Source organism: Pholcus phalangioides, unplaced genomic scaffold (assembly GCF_987345545.1).
Source record: "Pholcus phalangioides strain wild (caught in Gottingen) unplaced genomic scaffold, Ppha-v1.0 ptg000022l_1, whole genome shotgun sequence".
NCBI classification, from domain to species: Eukaryota; Metazoa; Arthropoda; class Arachnida; order Araneae; family Pholcidae; genus Pholcus; species Pholcus phalangioides.
This window is the reverse complement of record NW_028301615.1, coordinates 12,585,697-12,606,684: the sequence shown is the minus strand read 5'-3', so window position 1 is coordinate 12,606,684 and position 20,988 is coordinate 12,585,697. Positions and strand designations below refer to the sequence as shown.

The 20,988-nt window shown below is 36.3% G+C and overlaps 1 protein-coding gene across 2 annotated transcripts in view; it reads right to left on the bottom strand.

Annotated features, from left to right (window-relative positions):
• LOC149069483 (uncharacterized) overlaps nucleotides 1-20,988 on the bottom strand; it is a 244,880-nt gene that overhangs the window by 46,313 nt on the left and 177,579 nt on the right. The window lies entirely within an intron of this gene.

Below are 20,988 nucleotides of genomic sequence, written 5' to 3'. Positions count from 1 at the left end.
ATGGTTCTTTCCAATTCCAGGATCGTTCGAAAATTATCTAACATTGCTACATCGAGAATTTCTTGAATGTTTTCATCTTTTCCTACTTATTGAAGGAAGTCCAGACAGATAGCGGTCGGTCTTCAAGTGACGCGTCACTACTTCTGGACGAAGCCCTTAGTTTGCACCTGCTGAAAATCGGAAGAAAATCGACTTCATTGAAAAGATACGGCAATTTGTAGGGTTTAAAGATTTCTGCTTTGCCGCTTAAAGGATTAAAACCTTTTATTTCAGTTTAATACATGACTGTCTTGGTTTCAAAGCTTCTTTCGAAAATCTTTTAAAGAATTGTGACATTAAGATAGTAGTTTTCTCAAAAAAAGAAAACAGAACTTGATGTGCTTCATTTTCTTTTTAAAGGCTGCCATTAAAAAGACGACTAGGCTGACGAAAAAAAAAAAATCGTGCAGACTTCGTGTCTTTTCTCAAGGTCATTGCTGGGAAACCAAAAACCGGAGGCTAGTCAAGTACGAGCACCAAGAAAGAGCACGTGGATCTCTTTTCTCTCCAGGAAAAAAAAATTATCCCCTCATCTCCCCCACCCATAGGGAGGAAGGGCGATCGCTCCCTATCCAGTTAAAAAAAATTGTATTATTGGCGAAGCCGTCTTATTTGCGACCGTAACATTGCGACATGGGAGAAAGGGCAGAGCCGGACATTCCCCTCCCCTTTCATTCAAGGAGCCTGTATCCACTTATGAAGTGTGGGTGAAACTTAAAAGAAGATATAAAGAAGGAATACTTATTCATTCATTGATATAATTTCATTATAGTTTTGCGTTTTTATAATTTATACCTTGAAATATAAGCCACAGCATTTGAATATGCGCATGTAAAAGTGTGAAGACCGAATATTCTTAATTACGTAATATACCAATACTGTATTTAAATTGAATCGAATTTAATGAAAATTTGAAGGGGTGGGGGAAATCCACCAGTAATAAGTTGTTAATAATAAATAAGAATGGCACATTAGAAAAAAGAACAAAGTTTTAAAAAATCCCAAGGGATTATTTTATTTCGTTTGGGATAACAGAAAATTTTTTTCATCTCTATCCACTTACTTTCAATATAAAAAAAATACTGTATTTCAGAAAATTATGAGGGAGTCCGGGGGAAAAAATAAGAGCAGGAAGGAAAACACCAGGCTAGGGAAAAAATTTTCAATGCAGGGAAAAAAATTGTCTTCAGAAGTTTGAGATTTCCCCCAAGTGCTGCAGAAAGAAGGGTCTAGGAGAGGAGGTTCTTATGATGCTGTGGGGAAGGAGGGCGAAGAGTGGAGTAAAATAAAAAGTAAGACAGAGAGCGGCTATACTCAGACTTTACAGACATCGATTTTAGGAGCGAAGGATTTTTCTTTTTATACGTGTATTTTTATTATATTCATCTTGGTATTGAGAAAATAAAGGGAAGCTCCCATGGACAAAAAATGTTGTTCCTTTACTTTGTCTCTGAGGATTGCTCTCTTCAGCAACAAAATGACGGAGATGTCGCCGTGGAGAGGAAGGAGGACGACGGTTAAAATATCATATGTACCAAAACAACAAAGGAATACTATGGCATATTATACCGTAGCCATACGATGTTCTGGAGCAATGTCTGAAGGAAAGTTTATTCGTTGTTGCTTTTTCTTGGAGACAACTTTTATTCGTAATTTATTCATATAATTAAGAATGAAACACGAGCTAGTGTAACAACGATGTTTGTAAACCTCCTAGGCAATAAACCAAGTGGAAAAATATCGTGACATATACCGAAATTGTGGTGTGAAAATTTCGTACCAGCGAAGAAAATCTTGATTGTTGTTTTACTTCAAGTTTCACACGCATTTCTGAAAAAACCAATTTAGCAGTTATGAAAACAGACTACGATGTTTTTTCCTACGATTCTAAAACAGCAGCGTAAAAAAACAAAAATAAGGAGAAACTAAAAGCGAATGGATTATTCATTAAGTTATATAGCGACATTAAATCTGCCGGAATAAAAACCATGAAGTGAATACACGGACTGAAATTCGTTTTGAAAAGAACGAGTAAACATGCTTTGGTAAAGTACGATAATTTCCGAAGTTGACATGGAACCAGTGCACAACTTTCAATGTCAGATTTCCCCTTTAATGCTATCTTTTACAGAGACGCACGCGGAGAAGGGGGAATGAGCCTCCTCGACGATCAAACATCAACAATTTCTTCAAGCAAAAAAATATTAAAAAATTAAAATTTCGGAATATAACACCTTGATATGTTATTGTAATCAGTTTCCTGTTAATTTCAATGCTATTTGAAGCCTAAGAACTCAAAATTTATTTTTAAGAAATTTATTGCGACCTGCCCTCAAAGCCATGTATGCTAAACCCGCGAGCCAAATGTGGCCCACCACCTCAAGCCTAATTTTGTAAAAATGAACTAAAAAGCACATTTACAGATTGTTTAAGTGACCCGTGACACCATTCCAGAGCATTTAAGTGGCCTGCGACACATTTTCAGATCACTCAACTAAGCACGTGGCACATTCACTGATCACTTAAGTGACCCGCGACACATTTATAGATAACTTGAGGGACCCGTGGCACATTTAGAGATTCCTTGAGTCACATGTGGCACAGATTCAGAGCACTTAAGAGGTCCCCAGTGCAGTTCTACATCGCTCAATTTACCCGCGGCACATTCCCAGACTACTTAAGTGATAATCCACATAATTACGGATCACTTGAGCGACGCGCGGCACTGCTCCAGAGTAGCTAAGCGACCCCGCGACACATTTCTAAAGCCCTTGAGCAGACCGGATACATTTATAGATTACTTGAAGGATGCGCGGAACATTTAGAGATCACTAAAGTGGCTCCAAAGAGGACTTATCAACAGGGAGAATGTTCAGGTGCCCATAAACTAGGAAAAGGTTTTTCTCGTTTTCAGCAAACTGAATAAGAATATTTCATATTAAATAAGAATATTTCATAAAGGATGGTTGATGACGTAAGCATCATTCAAACCCCCCCCCCCCTTTTCTCTCTCTCATCAAAGGTCAGTAAACCCCAAAACACTCTTACCCCATCGATGCTGACCTAATACTTGAATGACCTCTTACATTTCGTTCACAGTAGAGGGCTTCCGTTAATTTTCTAAAAACAGTTCATAAATCAAGAAAACTTTGGGAATCGGCACCTATTTTCTCAATGCGATCGGACTTGAAAAATCTGTAGTTTGTCAAACGACAAAATATTTCTGGAAAAATGGAGATTTCTTTAAGGAACTGCATTAGATTGACTACTTGGAATATTCCAGTATTTTCAGGGACTTTCTATAACGATACGAAAAATCAAAAGAATTTGGGTTTCAGACCAAAGGACTAAAAAATCGGAAGGATTCCGGTCGAATGGGACGCATTGGCATCTATGAAAAATGTATCAAGAAGAAATGTTCTATCATTTGTATTAAAAAAATGTCTTTGACTATAAAAATATACGGCATTCGACTTTTCTGCGCTCACACAGTTTATTAATTTTTTGATTTCCTATTCAGGAGCAAATTCATATTGACAAAGTATTAAAAATAAATTTTCTCACTTTTTTTAAAATAAAATAGACAAGAAAGGCGATTGGATTTTACCTAGTATACACCAGGGCCATATAAAAAGAGCTGCCTCACGAGGCGCTGGAGTCGGTACCAGCTGACGTGACGTGTGACGTAATTCCCCTGCAAAACAGAGTGCGCCCGCTCAACACCTTCTATAGCAGAAAGTCTCCGCGCGAAGCTTTGACGTCACCGAAGTCGCCCATTTCACCTGTAGCCATTGGATATAGCAGGCCGACGTACGCAAAATCTTTAACTTTCTTTAGCAGTATATCCAATCACTATAGGTGAAATGGGCGACTTCAGTGATGTCACGAACTTCGCGCGGAGGCTTTCTGCTATAGTAGGTGCTGGCCCGTTTCGCTACCTTGTTAATTACGGTGGTTCGCACAATTGCTGTATTGTCCATTTCCAAAATTCTCTTTCCGATTATCGTTCATTAGTATTTGTATATTAATTGGATTGCTTCATACAGCAATTCAAACATTTAAAACAAGAAATTTCGCATTTGCTTATGAGGTGAGAATATTTTTCTCGGATCAATTTCAGTTTAATCAGGTACATTAGCTTACTTTTATTGGGTTCATTGAAAACCAACTCGAGACAGAAAATTTCAATCATCTTTTGAACTTCAAATACAGTACTCCCACTCACAAAAATTAGAAATTGTAAGGAAAAAGTAGGACGGGGGGTACCTCCCTTAGGCAACATAATCATAGGATAATTTAAAAAAAAAACCTAAAAAGTTTGTTTTTCTATTTTAAAAAGTCATAGCCCTATTTCAGTATCCTGTAAGACTGATTGGAACCAACGCAAAATGACAGAAACGACTTGGTAAGAAAAACAATTTTTGGCCAAAATAGGATACTAGCAACGACAAATTATTCTTTTCTGTCTCTCCTCACAATATATATTAAATTCTTTTTTTGGAGTCTTCCACAGTCCAGTCTGTCAACTCCCTTCGACAATGAACACAGCAAATTATGAAGACATAAGTTTTTTAAGAATGACGCTCTTTCGAGACCACTTTCAGAAGCACAGTGCAAAATGTGTATATTACAAGGTCTAATGTAAATAAGTGAAGGTGAACCAGATTGTTTTACTGCGTTGTCCATCTTTTTTTTAAAGGGATTTGTTTACAATTTACTGTTCATTGCCAGTGTAATTGTTTTTGACAAATGAATCACTTTCATTTCTAGCTCTTTGCTGAGCATTGTAGATATTGTTTACGTCTCTGCATGCCCTAAAAATACAGAAGACATTTGGATGTTATCGGGTAGCATCACATTCACAAAACCTAGGATAGTCCTATTTATTTAAACTGCTTTGTTATGCAAATTGTTATTTCACCTATACACAAAATTTGCACCATAATTTTGAATGATGAATGTTAGTTACTGTCCAAGACCATGAAGTAGTGAATACAAATCTATCGTTTAACCAGACAGAAGATTTTAATCGCTACTCTACTTGTTGAACCCTCAAACCAAGCAAATGAAACATTAATGAACCACCAAATGGTCCACATACACCCCCCCCCCCCGAATAACTTTAAAATGATACAATTTCTACTCTGATAGAATCATTAATTGCATATCTACTGCATTTGTATTACTTGGCATTATATCAATGATTACCTCCTGAATTAAAATCAATTATACGATATTTTGTTGATAGCTTTTGGTAGGAAAAGTAGAACAAAAGTAGGTCATTTTACCAAAACGTAAGAAAAGTAGGACGAGTGGGAGAACTGCATTATTATCATATTATCCACAGAGAAAATGTCAGGCTAGTTTTCACTTTTTTTTCATGCGTTTTTACATACAAGTAATCCATGAATAAAAACTTTACTCATTTTTAGAAGAATGCTATTTTTGACATTTTTACTTGAGTTTGAAATAAGATTTAAAAAAACTATTCACTGTATCATTATGAAATTTTAATATGATATTGTGCTATATGGGTGATTCGCACGAAATTGGCCTAAATTGCGAAAATGCCCCCAGCAGTTTACATTAAATATATTGAACATAGAACTTTTCGTGACTTTATATTTACATTCCAGTTTCTGAAAAGTCGATACTTGGTTTTTATTTTGTTTTTATAATTTTTGTTGCACCACGGTTCTTTTCTGCACACGATGGCTAATTAGACTGGGACCTTCAATTTATTGCCGATTCCTGATGTTACTGGGTAGCATCAGAATCACCAAACGGTGAATATATATATAGGCCTATATATATATATTCAAATGCTTTGCCATGCAAACTGTTGTTTCACCTATACACGAAATGTGCATTATAATTTCGAATGATGATTATTAGTTACTGTTGAAGACCATGAAGTAGTAAATACAAAATTATTTTTTCCATCCAGACGGAATGTAGATTTTAATGACTACTCTACTTGTTGAATCCTGAAACTAAGCAAAACGAAAACTAATAAACCAAATGGTACACATACAACCCTCCAAATAACCTGAAAAATGGTACAATTTCTGCTTTTTAGATTAGTAGATTGTAATTAATGATTCTGAAAAAGTAGGACAAGTAAGAGCCTTGCAGATAATTTTCGATTATGTTTTTGTTTTCATTTGAATTAAGTGTAGTTTGAAGAAATGTTGAGATTTCGTTATTAACAATACAACTGCAACATAAAAACATGGGAAGCTAGTAGTGTCGGAGTCGCCATGCTGTGAGGTGTTCGAGCACCCTCCTCCTTCTGACTAGATAGTGGCCTGTTGCTCTGTCGCCACGAAGAGATTTTAGCAGGTGGTTGAAGACGTGGGTGGAAGCTGTGTATGTATGTGTTGTGAACCTAACGTGAAGTGTGCTTCTGTGTAATGCTTGTTATGTGCAGTGCTACCATCTGATGTAAATTTTTCACTATGAGTGAATGTAATGATTGACTACTTGTATCGTTGTAGGCCTGTTGCTCTCAGTGGTGAGACTTTCAACAGAGAGATCGGCTCGTATTAGCACCTCAAGTTGGGAACTACAGAAAACCAACTTCAGCCAATCACAACTGTGACAACGATGTAAATAATACTTTATTTTGCTATCTAAGTACCCCCCTTTTTTATAAGCTCGCTGAATGCCTATTTTGCTATGTACAGTCAAATCTCGTTAAGACGAAGAGTAACTAAGCTTGAACAGCAATTTGATTATGAGAAGACCCTCAAACTTCTATTATTAAGAACCGAAGCTCACATGTTGAGTTAAACAAAATTAAGTTTAATGATATTTATTGTATAAATATTTTTAGCTTTCGAGTTATAAAATACTCTTTTAATAAGAGAAAACTTATTAAATAAGAAAACAGTTTTTTTAAACGAACACGAAAACTGATAACTAACACTTAGTTTACACAAAATTAAACGTAAAACTTTCAACAATTGGAACAGTGAAGAACTAATGCATGAAAAACTGTCAGTGAACGAACGAATCCAAAATCAAAGGGAAAAGTTCATACCCCCCCCCTCTCTTTTCACATTAAAATGTGAAAATAAATCGACAATAAAATAATCGTTGTGTCTGTTGTAATGCGCATACGCTCGAATCCATTGACCCCTTCGCTTACAAGCGATTGGCAAGAAATTCGGATGTGATCTCTTATTCGACGAACCGGAGCTAAATATGGCAACCTTGTCCTAACCTAACTGCACGTTAAGAAAAGGAAAAGAAAAAAAAAATAGAGAAAAGGAAGAAAAAAAAACAAATAAAAGAAACAGTATAACAGATAAGTTGATAAGAGTGTAGGTACAAAGTAGATTTTTCTTTTCATCCACACCCTATGTTTTCTTTCCATCTTATATACGCATATAGTAGAGAGACACATCATACGTGGGGAGAAAAAACACTATCATGGTATAGAAAAAACGAACAGGAAAAATTATTATTGGGTTACACAACAAAGTTTCGCGATGATCTGGAGGGAGTAAAGAAAACAAACTTGTCTGAATTTATTCCGCTGGCATTTGAACGCAATATATTACGTCCTTGATCGTAAAGTGTGAAACAATGGCAGTGTTGCTAGAGGCGAACTATTGAAATCAGCGAATCAAACTCGGAAATCAATAGATAAAGAAAAATTGACCAGTTATGAGGAATTCATAAATGTCTTGTGTCCCATCCCTACAGGCATATAGGACGAGTTAAGAGGAATAGAAGCTAAGAAGGACAATGGTTGTCACTTGGCATGGCTCGCACCCTTGAGTTGTTTCTGCAGAGAAAGGGAAAAATCGGACTTCTATCATCAGAGTTTGAATCGGCCTTTCGTCTCAGGCCGCGCACATAGTTGGGTGACCAAGAGGTATGGGAATGTATAATAGAGACTAGCGACGAAAACAAATGTATTGTTTTGTTCTACACCACACATACTCGAAAAGCGAGACGAACGAGAGAAGGCACGCGACTTGAACAAACATATTTGTTTTCACGTCGATTTGCTGATCGGTCCGTTTTATATATATTTTTTTCTGTCTTAGAAAAAGCTTCTACGGAGATATCATCACACCCTTACATTTCAGAATCCCTCTGGCTATTTTCTCTATCCTCCTCTTTTACTATGTGTGGGCATCTCTTCCGCCACCCACGTGCGATTTTTTCTTCCTCCAGCGCCTCTTATCGATTTTCGATATGTCTTGTTCTGTGAAAAATAATGTTAGGATGAATTAAATCAATAGAATTAAAGCTAACAATTGTGAAGTGCTCATATGTGTACACCCACTATATCTATAGTATACAGATATATAGATGGTGGACGGAGATAACACTCATTCAAGAGATCATCTATCTAAAAAATTCTACGTAAACTTTATACCTGCTTTTTTTTTAATACCCGCGAGATTTTTTTAAATGATATAGAATAGGTAGATGATTATGGACATCTTTTATACGTGAAATACTAATAGAGATACGAAATAAAAACGTAATACTGTATATGTATTAGGGTATTGAATGACGCAGGCGAAAAATCTCAGACGTGATCAATGTTAATTCTTGTTTCAAGACTGGTATGATAAGATCAAGTAAAAGCGTCGCTAATGGAAAACACACAAAGCTTGAAACGACCAACTCATTAAAACGGAAATTTGTATGTCGTCGTCCTGAAGATATTTCAAATAATAACAGGCGAAAAGACGGCTGGGGGGGGGGGGAAGAGTCTGTAAAAAAAACTATTTCGAGGCGAGGATGAAATTATATTTGACTGGCGCATTCGTTTCTCATCATCCTTGACACATTAACCGCAACGAACATCCGCAAGCTCATTACTATTCCTACTACAGCACAACATTTTCTTTCTCACGAAGCATAACATCCACTTCTAGGGGATCGCGTTTCATGTCGATAGCAAATAGATGGTCACTATGGAACCGACTGGATATCTAAACGCGAGTTCGTTCTAAAATGAATTCGTAGAACTCATCATATAATCTCAGTTCTAAAAACTAATAACTTATTTAATGGTCGGTTAGTGATGCCCAAATTGGGTAGCGATCAATAAAGATGTTATTCACACAGATAGCTAAATACGAACATGTAAGGCAAAATGTATTTCAGTTATTCCAAGTGCATCAACAAAAAGAATTCGGTTCGGGGGACAAGTAGGAAAAATGTATGAGATTACTTACATGTGAATTTCCTCTTATCAACAAATTTTTACTCTGAATATCTTCTCTAGATCATTTTAATTTTGTTTCATGCTGGATTTCCCTCAATTGTTTTTTCCACAATTTACTAAAATTCATCAAATGAACTCAAACCATTTCCTCTCACTCTTCCTTTCTTTAGTAACAGCGTATCAGATTCAATCCACAAGCATATAAAATAACAGAATAACGAGAAAGTTGATGTATAAATTATTTGACTTTTTGTAATTTGCCTTGAAAAACTTCAACTCGATTTGTTTTTACTGTTATGAAAATTGATTTCCATACTCTTTCAGTTATACGGATATGTATATTTTATGATACATAGATAATGCTTTTTTAAGGGTAGGGGGGTAAAAGGTTTCAGTTAAGACACAATCACCTGTTTATCTGAATACTGGGGTCACTTTTATGATGAGTGGAAAACAATTGCTTAACCGTAGATGCACCTCGTATATACAATAGAACTTGGTTAATTAGAACTTTTATGAACTCCCCTTGAGAATGTTTCTATCTAATTTAATGTTAAAACTTCTTGTTTAAACTGTTTTCGAATCGTTTGGATAGTTTGAAGTTGGGGGGGGGGGGGGGGGAAAGGAGATCTTGACTTTTGTATGAGCAAATTTTAGTTTTCAAAAATTCTACAAGATAGACTTTGCTTTTCTCCATTAAGCTGCTAAACAATAACTTTTTAAAGACTAATAAAAGTTTGAAAATTCTATTTTTCCTCCACATTTTTCTTTTTATCATTATTGCTAATTTCAACATTGTTCAGCTGGAGTGCATTGAGATAGTGTACCACTTAATACCGATCATGTTTTTAAACCTGTAGATCAAGGTGTAACATTCAAAATCAGAATCTTTTTGTCGTCATTAAGAGTATAGAAACTATCAAAATGTTCGGACTGTAATACATTAAAGAAAAAATATTTCATTGATAGCATAACAATGATGAGTAAAATTTGAGACAGTTTCGTAACGGATGATCATAAACTGTTTCTGTAAATCAGACTTTGAACATAGTGGAATTCTACAGTGATGCTGCTCCCCGTTATAAAGTCTCGTCACAGAGAGCAACAGGCCTACAGCGGTACAATTATTCAATCATTACATATCACTCACAGTTAAACTGATGACAGATGGCAGCACTACACGCAACAAGCTTTAAACAGAAACAAACCTCACGTTAGGTTCACAACACGTGTACGCACATTCCGGCAAGCAAGCCTACTAATTCGTTAGAAATTCAACAGAGGAATGTGTATGAGGTGCATATACCGTACTATAAGTAGTAATGATACTGAGAACAGTGGAATAATGTTGCAGCTAAAAGCAATTATATAAATATAATTATAAATTATTGAAATTTGAGGGAAACAGTTCGTAACTTATGATAAAATTTTAATGACTGATAATTATTATCCTATGTGAATGTTGGTAAATAAGTGGCAATTTGTAGTCATATTTCACAGGCCCAGCAAAGATTAATTGGTTAATTTAAACTTTTTCCACTGACTTTGGACTTCAAATTAACATAGTTCGACTGTATATACAAACATTCCTCAGGGAAAAAAAAATCCTAAAAGAATTTTTCTTTATTACAATTTTTTCCACCATTAATTTTTTTTGTTTTCTCCATAGTACTATTTCTGTTTATCCTATAAGATTGACTCAAGTCAAAGCAAAATGACAAATGACTTAGTTACAAAAACAATTTTTGGCCAAACTAAGGTATTGGCAACCACAGATAATTATTTTCTGTTTCTCCTCACAATATATATTACATTTTTATTTTGGAGTCTTCCACAGTCCAGTGTCAACTCTCTTCAACAATGCACACATTAAATTATAAAGACATGTAAGTCATTTAAGACTGACGCTCTTTCGAGACCACTTCCAAAAGCACAGTGCAAAATGTGTAAATTACAAGGTCCGATATAAACAAGTCAAGGCGGACCAGATTGTTTTATTGCGTTGTCCATCCTTTTTTTAAAGGGATTTGTTTAAATTTTAGTGCTCAATGCTAGTGTAATCGTTTTGACAAATGAAGCACTTTCTAGCTCAGCAAAGAGCTAGAAATGAAACTGAAGCAAAATAAAATTTTAGACTTCGTTTCCTAAACTGTAGGTCTGCTTTAATGACCATTTTGAACTTGTCAAACCAGGCTAGTAAGCTCTGTTATTTGTAAGATGATATACAAAACGTGTTTAATAACACTATTTCTTTGTTTCATATTGCTCCTATGACACTGGTGCAATATTTTCGCGTGAATTATCGGTTATCCGAACATTCCCAGTCCCCAATGGTTTCGGATAATCGATGCTCAACTGTAGTAATTGATAAGGCTGAATGATAGAATTAAGTATCCTGCTGTAACACTATTCAGTCACCTTCTGATGGTGTCAACTTCTTTCCAAGTTAACATCGACACTATCATTGATAATAGTGTTTAAGATCTGTCTGCTCTCTGCAGAGACCATTTCAAATCTTCCGGATTGCATTAACACCTCAAAGTTGGAACACCAACTTCAGCTGATTGCCGGTGTGCCGCCAAAGATTTTCGAACCTAGATCTTCACTGGATGCGTGGGCGATCTTTTAGAATCACTCTATATAGAATCTGCCGGTCTCTAGCGTTGGGAGAGATCACCCAACCACCTTTGATCGCTCTCATCCTGAGGTGCCGGGGCATTTTCTTTGGAAACAACTGGCTCATTGCTTGTTACAACTTGTTTCTCTAACAGATTTTTTCTTCGTTGTGACGATCATAGGTCAAAATTAATCTATTACCAACAATGTTATCACAAAAATTCGAACGAAAGAATAGAAATATTTTAATGGAGGTACCTACCGGAACTAAAGGGGAGGTGGGGGGGGGGGGAGAAACAACTGCCCCGGGCTACAAAATTTAGGGAACGGCAGGAACAAAGGGCACCGTTATAAAATTATCAAAATTTGAAGTTATGGGGCGGCAAAAATCATAGTTACGGCCCTAGAGGTAAGGATAGAAAAAAGAAGAAAAGCGCAGGGTATCCATCCCACAACGTATCTAAGAACATTAAGTTAACCCAATGAAAATGGTTCCGCTCTGGAGACATTTTCTTTCTTTTCATGGTGGGAAACGACATCATTGTCTGTTTTTTTCCACATAAAAGACGGAAAGGAAAAATAAAATTTCCCTTCGTATATGAAGCTCTTTCTTGCAAAAATTTCCATCAGGTTAATTGTGCACAATCTCAAATCATCATAATCTTATGTGGGAAAAACAAGCATTCAGTGGCAGTATTTGATGCCAAGACACTTTCTCCATGAATTAACACAAAGTTCTCGAGGAGTAACAAGCGCGAACTTTTTTTCTTTTCATCCGAATATTTATTTTACATCCATTGAACCAATAAGATCAATGTAAAAACAATTTTGATTTGGTTTAAATGAAACATTTATTTGAGTACGTTTTCCGAAACATTCACAACTTCTCGCGTGCTCGGTATATAACCTGACGTCGACTGTGCGATATTCGTACTAAAAACAACCTCTTATTAATACGGTCAATACTTGTTACAACGAACTTCCAAGGGAAAGCCGATTTTTGTTCGCCCTAAACGAAGTTTTTATTTATTCAATACTGTTTGGCAGAGGCCTACACGAGAGGTTGCGGAAGTTATGTATGACGAAAATGACGATTGATGATACAGGAAAATTCGGAAATCGTAGTACAACCCAAAATATTTGGTGGTAGGTTGTTCCAGTCGTTAATAGTTTTTGGGAAGAAGCTAAATCTGTGACAATCTGAAGAAGCGAAGATTTGGTATCTCAAAAGTATAAAATATTTTTTAGGAGAAAAAGGTAGTGAAAAACGGTGACTCATCGGAATATTTTTTGTTGATTTGTTGCATGAACACAATTCGATGCTAAAATTTAAGGCCGAAGATGGTTTTTTATTGTTTCCACATAGTTATGACATCCTTAGGAAAAAAACCTGATGCATTACTGATTGTACGGAAAACAATAGAATATCGTTCTTCAAATCAATTAAGCCATCCTCTCACTGCTAGAAAACCTATGTTTTTCTTCCTTTCGTGGACAATCCGTATGATATAGAAAGATGAAGTAAAAATAACTGTTTATGTTAGCATTAAATAGAGAATCAGTAATTAGCGTATTTTGTATTCCGTTAGAATAATGAAACTCACGGTTTCGATGAACGGCATCTTGACCGATAGACCACGCGCGATACTTGCTTTTGTGTAATCCTCTTGGGAAAAAAAAAGCGTAGGAAAAAATGTATTATTGGATATCATGCTACCTATATACTGTATATATAAAAAAATATCAAGAGAAAGAAGTACGAAAGCCGAAACAAAAGGTGTCCGAAAAGAATATGAAAAGTGCGCCTGCGTCAGCTATTGAGGTTAAAACGCAGCTGATTATTACCACACAGATGTAAGTACTGTATAATGCGAGAGAGGAGTGAGAAAGAGTATGAAAAATAAGTTATGGCGCAGAAAACATGATTGTGGGTTTGCAAAAAAAAATATCAGAGGAGAATGAAACACTGCATGATGCAGAGCTGCTCGGCAACATGAAAAAGAAAAACAGAAATAAATACCCGGAAAATAAAAAAATAAAACACCGAAGGTTAGAGGGCAACTTATTTTCTGGTTGCTTGCTCCATCCAACTTGGCGTCCGTCCCCATCGAAAGGAAAAGTTCTTTTGTTTCCAGCTGATAAAATTGCAACACGAGACCATCACTGCGGCAGCTCTCATTATTTCAGTGTTTTAAAATGTCAGGATTTCACAAACAAAAACTAATGCAGACAGACACACACTCTATCTTTTATAAATCTAATTGTTTCTTGAGAAATTCGTGAAAATATTTTTGCCATCTGATTGATTGTTGACCAATACAGAGCTAGAGCTTCAATCCTACGAAAACCTAAGGGAGCTTAAATATTGCAATAGCTGTTTTTCGAAGTTTCTCTTCCTCTCCATCAACACACACAAAATATTTTTGCATCCACACAATAAAACCTCTCACACACACATTTCACGGATATTATTCCCTTCTTTCCAAGTATTTCAGGTACTATGCAAGAGGGGTAAAAAAATTATTTTCCTACTTTCAAGAGATTTCTGTTTTTTTCATAACTGAACATACATAAAAGTAAACTGAAATGTTGTTCCACCTTTACGATGACATGCGCTTATAACTGGATAAAAAAAACCCTGAGATATAGGAAAATAGAAATTTTCGAAAGTATTGCACCCAGTACAGTATTAAAGGTTCTGCCAAGGACGTGAATCTGGTCTTAAACAAAGTATTAAGAACGAGTGATTCCTATATGAACATACCGAAAACGAAAAGCTATTATGCAGTCAGACACTCAAAGCATACATTCATGATACGGCTATAACATGTAAGGTACTTAAAATCAAGCTCACTAGTTGAGAAATACAAAAAAATTCGATAAACCCATCCTTGATAACCGAAACAGTTCTCAAATACAAATACAACGCCACAACAGGCAAAATGCCCAACGAGGTGGCTGAGAACTTTTATGTCAATCCTGTGTGTATATAGTTTTCTAAAACTCAATATTTCATCATAACACTAGGACCTAAATCAACGATATTTTTCGTCATCAAATAAACAAATGCCTCGATAATTAAAGAATAATTTTGGATATCAAATTATGTATAAGTCTCAAGTTTCATCTTATTTTATATAGCATTAAAATTTTAAAAAATGTCTCACTCGAAATATCTCGTCATGAAAACTACTACACTGTAATTCACTTAGTTTTGCATCTAGAATAATGCGATATCCTTGAAATATTCAGTAGAATTATGTACAGAAAATAGTGTACATAATGTATTTCATTGTATCATACATGACATGATGGGAAAGCCTGTGTCGATAAGACTACTCAACCAAATGATAATTTAAGGTTCGTGAGCTATGAGAAACCCCCTCCCCCCCAAGTTATGATTACAATCTTTCCTGATGCAAAGGTACAACTTTTACTTAAGCAGGGAATGGCACCAAGACAACCGTATAGCACAAGATAAATCAATCTCGGAAGTAGTAACAAATTTTACACAAGCCTACCCTGCGAAGAAAATTCAATCCCCACCAGAATATTAAAAAAAACAACACACATATTTGACGCTGTATTATGGGAATATTTTTCTTTTGTCCGAAGGTTATTCTATTTTCGAGGAGTATTATTAAAAAATATATATAACTAAAACATAATTCACTACAGCAGGGTTATTATGAAGCTGTTTATACCACAATTAAACCAAAAAAAAGAACAGCAATGCTAATAAAATTATGTACGCAATACATCATATCTCACACAAAACTAACAACAAATGCGAAGGTATCATCCATGTAATGATGTAAGAGATATGGTAATACTCACATAACTCACAAACCTTGGGGTCGGTTTCCGACATTGGCCTTCCACATTCCTTGACATCACAATAAATCCAAGCAGTGACAGAAACATCCGACAGCAAAACACGCGCACAATTCGAATAGGCGTAAAAGCATTCTGTACGCACAAAAACACTAATTTTGAGACGATCATTCCCAAAGTAAGTAAAAAAAAAACAAAACACTCACATTTTCGATAGATTTCCGCAAAGTAGACAGCTATTTCGTCTGAGTATGACAAAATAGCTCACTGGATTCATAGGCACAAAACAGAAACACTAGCGACGTTAGAAATCCACAAAGCGCACCCAAAAACAGAAAAAAATCATTCATATATCCAAAGTGAGGGCAACGATACAAACGCACACACACGTACCTCCAGCGAGGAGACACAAACACAAGTTAGAAAAAGAAGAAATAGAAGACTGGAACTCATGATTACAAATCCTGGAAGATTTGTGGAGGCAAATTCTACACATTTCGATGTATCACGTGCAAGTGTTTACATATGGAAGCAGCTGGCCGGAATGAAAATTCGCCAGCCCACACTAATTTCGTTCAAAGCGCAATGATGGCACGCGAGAATCGATCGAATAATTCAAAATAAGAAATGGATTATAGCGATTCTTTGTTTAGTCAACAGATGGCTGGGTGTCTAATCCATGTCAGTGGCTAGCACGAGTACACTGACAGTTGTGTGTTCTACGGAAAAAGATCTGTCTCTTCCCTCTCGTTCGGCAGCTGATGCAACTGCTGCCACCTTACGAGAGCTCGAACATAACATTCATAACAGGTCACGCGGATCATCACAATGGAAGAATCACAATGTGTTCCGAGGTTCGAACACTTTTAATTCTTGCGTTTTTGTATCAAGTCCAGAGCAAAAGCATCACAGATCCTAAAGGAACGGCTGGCACATGGTCAGTCCAAATAAATGAAAACGAGCGAAATTCATTCATGAAAAAATTCAAGGTTGAATGAACGGACGATTCACAATTCCTAGCGCCGGATGCCTTTTCTACGCGGAACACTTATTTCAGCTTGCTATCAAAACGATATTTCTTCAGAAGAAAAAGATTAGAAAAAAAACTGCTTGTTCGTCCAAAAATATTTGTCAGCGGAATGCTCAGTGAAAGACGAAAAATACTCTCCTCAACCTACAGGGATTTTATTCCCCACGCTTCGCGAAAAATCCCTAAATGTCCCTGACAAGAGAGGTTGCTAACTTATAGTAAGTAGAAGTGGGCTGCAATAATTTGGCCATTTTTCGCCCATTATATTACTCCACTGAATCAGTCTGCCGGTGATGCGTTCCAAAATCGCAGCAAATGACCAAGAGTCCCTTACATGTACAAACAAATGTTCAACAAGATATTAAAAAAAAACCACGCATATCTGTAGTAGAAGATTTCAGAGATACAGAACTGATCACAGCTTGTATTCGTTCAATTTAAACAACTGAGTTTTTTATATCTATTGTCATGGGGGGGGGGGGGAAGACTTTAATTATAACATGTAAACAACGCATTTTTGGATGTCAATGCTTATTTTTTTGTTCTCTGTATCCAATTACGTTCAAGTGAATCTAACACGTTCCAAATTATTACATAATTTTTCATGCAAAAACTAATAATCGAGATCTTTTACAGGGATCTCATATCAGTGAAAATAAAAAAATCCTTTAGGGAAAAAGATTTCGTTACGATCAAAAAAGTAGTAGACAAAACAATCGAGTATTCTGCACCAGGACTGGCCAAATCCCAGGTGCCAGGTCACTTCATGGCGACTGAAAAATTGGTATTAGCGCCTTTTTTGTGCAGTTACTAAATTATATTTGGAATTTATAGCAGCATATCTTCCAACATGAAAAGAGGATCCCTACATCCTGAAAAAGTCAAAAGTAGCATTATTTTGGACCTTTTCCTTTGGGGTAAAACCTAAAAACCTTTTCCGCCACCTCCATTTTTTTGCGATTTGTCCAGCCCTGTTTTACACCCACGCATACTTAACATTAACAAGACAATTATAAATTTTCCTACAACTATTCTCTCACGAAGAAAGGGGCATAAGCAGATTCATCATCTTTAATTATCAGTTGTATGCTTTACCCATTATTTGCTACTACTTAACCACTACTAAACCACACACGCACATAATCCATATTCCTCATCGGAACCTCTTAACGAATTGGTACATGTTCGAATGTGCGTGTACGTGTAGTGAAACCTGACGTGAAGTTTGTTTCTGTGTAATGCTTGTTATGTGTAGTGCTGCGATCTATCACCAGTTTTCCACTATTACTTAACCGTACATCACCTCGTACACATTCCTCTACGGAATTTCTAACGAATCGACACATGCCAGAATGTGTGTTCTGAGTGTATGTGCGGCGCTACAGTATTTAAGTTGTCAAGTTGCGCTTGCTTTGTGTTCATGTTGCCATCCGTCTTCCATTTTCTGAAGTGAAGATGGAAATGCTTGAATTTTTATGTTATGTCAATATCGTGTTGTAGGTCTGCCTGCTCTCTGCGGAGACACTTTGAAATGGAAAACCAGCTCGCATTCGCACCTCGAAGCTGGAAAACCGCAGAAAAGCAACTTCAGCCGACCACCACTGTGCCGTCAAAGGGGTTCGAACCTGGATCCTCAGGACGACAGTCCAGCACGATGCCCACACGACCGCACAGTGGCACCCATGAATACTGAGTGGCGATATTGATTTTTAACGATATATATATCTCCATTTCTCTAAATATATATATTTTTTAATGTAGTTAGTGTTTCTTATGCAAGATTGAAGTGTAGTTGAGGTGGATGTGGCTTAATTTTTTTACGTATCAGTATTAACCCTTTATCTACAAGGCAGCGATTTCACGTTCTTCAGGCACTATTGATATTCGCTAATTTTCCAATCACCATAACTTCTTTTCGATTCTGTTCATGTTGCAACAAAACAAAGCAGTTAAGGGTTGCTTGGAATTTTTGCCACCAATGCATTTGTCTTTGTTAAATGTCAAAAGTTTAACAAAAGTTTTGTTAGGTAACAGTTGGAAAAAGATTCCGGCTTTGTCTGCATCGGAAGGATCATACGATTTCATCACTTTCGCTATTTCACCAGCTTCCCATTCATTCACATTTTTCATATAAACTGAATTTGCTTCCCCACAAATCTGTTTTGCTACCACACTATACTGTTCTTTGAAACGATTCAGCCAGCCGACACTTGCTTGAAAGTTTTCGCATCCAAAAGCACGTGCGAATTCCAAAACCTTTTCTCCTAGACCGGTAGTGGCAAATTTTGGGAACGAATGTCCTGAAACCAGGTAAAGCCAGCTGCATCCACATCTTATCCTATAGCTACTCTGTTTGAATTTGCAATTTCTTCCGATTTTTTCAAAAACGTTGAAATAATAGATAAATATTGACATCCAATGAAACTTCTAACTAACGTACGTGATTTAACTGAAATGGATCCGAGAAAAATGTTTTCAGCGTAAATAACCTCATAAGCAAATTTGTTACCGGAAAATTTATTTTAAATGTTTAAATGGTTGAACGAAGAAAGCCAATAAATATATAGATGATGGTAATAACCGAAAGATAATTTTAGAAATAATTCAGTAAAATGGGCAATATAGCGATTGCAAACGATTTTGATTAACATTGTAGCAAAGCGGGCGCACTCTGTTTCGTTTGAGCAATGACGTTAGGGGCCGTTCAAGTATTACGTAAGCAAATTTTTAGCCATTTTTGACCCCTCCACCGTCAGCAAAATTTCGTCATCAGCTCTGCCCCTCTGAATCCTAACTCATATTTTCATAGAAGGTGGTTGATGACGTAAGCATTATCCAAACCCCCCTCCCCCCTTGTCATCAAAAGTCAGCAAATCGGAAACCCCTTCCCCACCCCTGTCGATGATGACGTAATACTTGAACAGCCCCTTATGCATAATGTCAGCTTGTAGACTCCTACGCGTCATGCAACAGCCTTTATTATATATATATATATATATGCAGCACTGCATTTCCCCCCCCCCCCCCATTATTTTCAATACGCTGCGGTTACTTCTACTTTTCCCAGGAATTTTTTTTTTTTTTTTGCTGTTTAGAAATGGATTGATTTGGAAATGTTCTTATACTGATTTTTCTTTACTTTTCCCGGCGACCAAGGCCACAACTATATGCTTGGTCATCCGGGGCAAGCGCGTATTTTGAGGACCCCTTGTAATGTTGAAGGGGAGGTTTCAGAATGAAATTTGAGCCCCTCGGGTCCAGCGCCCGGGGCACGAGACCCGCCTGCTTCCTCCTAGTTGCGGCCCTGCGGCGACACTTAGAATATTTGCTTGTTGTGACTTCTGATTTTGTATTTATATTTGCATAAACAAGGGTTCGACTCAAACTTGGTTCGCAAGGGATTCTGAGATGGGTCATACAAATCCATAAACAAGCCGGTTAAATATCCATTTGTTACTGCGTCACTAGTTTCAGGTTCATCTTCACGACATCGGCGAATTGAGCTGGGACCAAGACATTTTTGGAGCTCTCGTGAGCCATAATTTGATATATTTTTGGGAAATATATCAAAAAATTTATAACAGTATCACAGAATGCATAGCAGAGAGGCGTCGAAAATGTTTTATACCTGTGTGTGGGTGCTCACCTTGTTATTTATAAAGGAGATTCTGGTTTCTGAATTATTTCTGGAGGTGTTTGGTATTTTGATAAAATTTTTCGACAAGTCGATTCCATGGAAGCTGATCCTTTTAGTTTCATATTGAATTTGATGGTAGTTTTAGAAGGTAAGATCAAAATTTATTGTCTCCCCCCCCCCCTTTTAACAGTAGTTTTTGTATTCTTGGAAACATCAGCTACTCTCCTCACAAGTACAATTTGTGAGGAGTTTCTACGAAAACAAACAACAGTACGATCGGAAGTAGTTTCGAAATCCGTGAGTAACTCCTAAAAGGATCGATTCAAAAAAATAAAAAATCCAAGTGAAGAAGTGAAGAAATTACAGGTTTTGACAAAATAATATTCAGCATAATTAAACTGCTTCAAGCGCGCAATTTATTAATCTATTCCTATATATTTTTTTACATCTGCCGAATCGGTGTGAAAAATGAATAAAATATATTTTTATAGAATCTATTAATATTATACGGTTATAAAAAATATTAAATTAAAATTCAATTAATTACTCGATTAAATTTTTGATTAGCTAGTTAAAAATTTTAATTGATTCCCAGCCCTAATAATAATAGATAATTATAATATACCATAGATAATTATA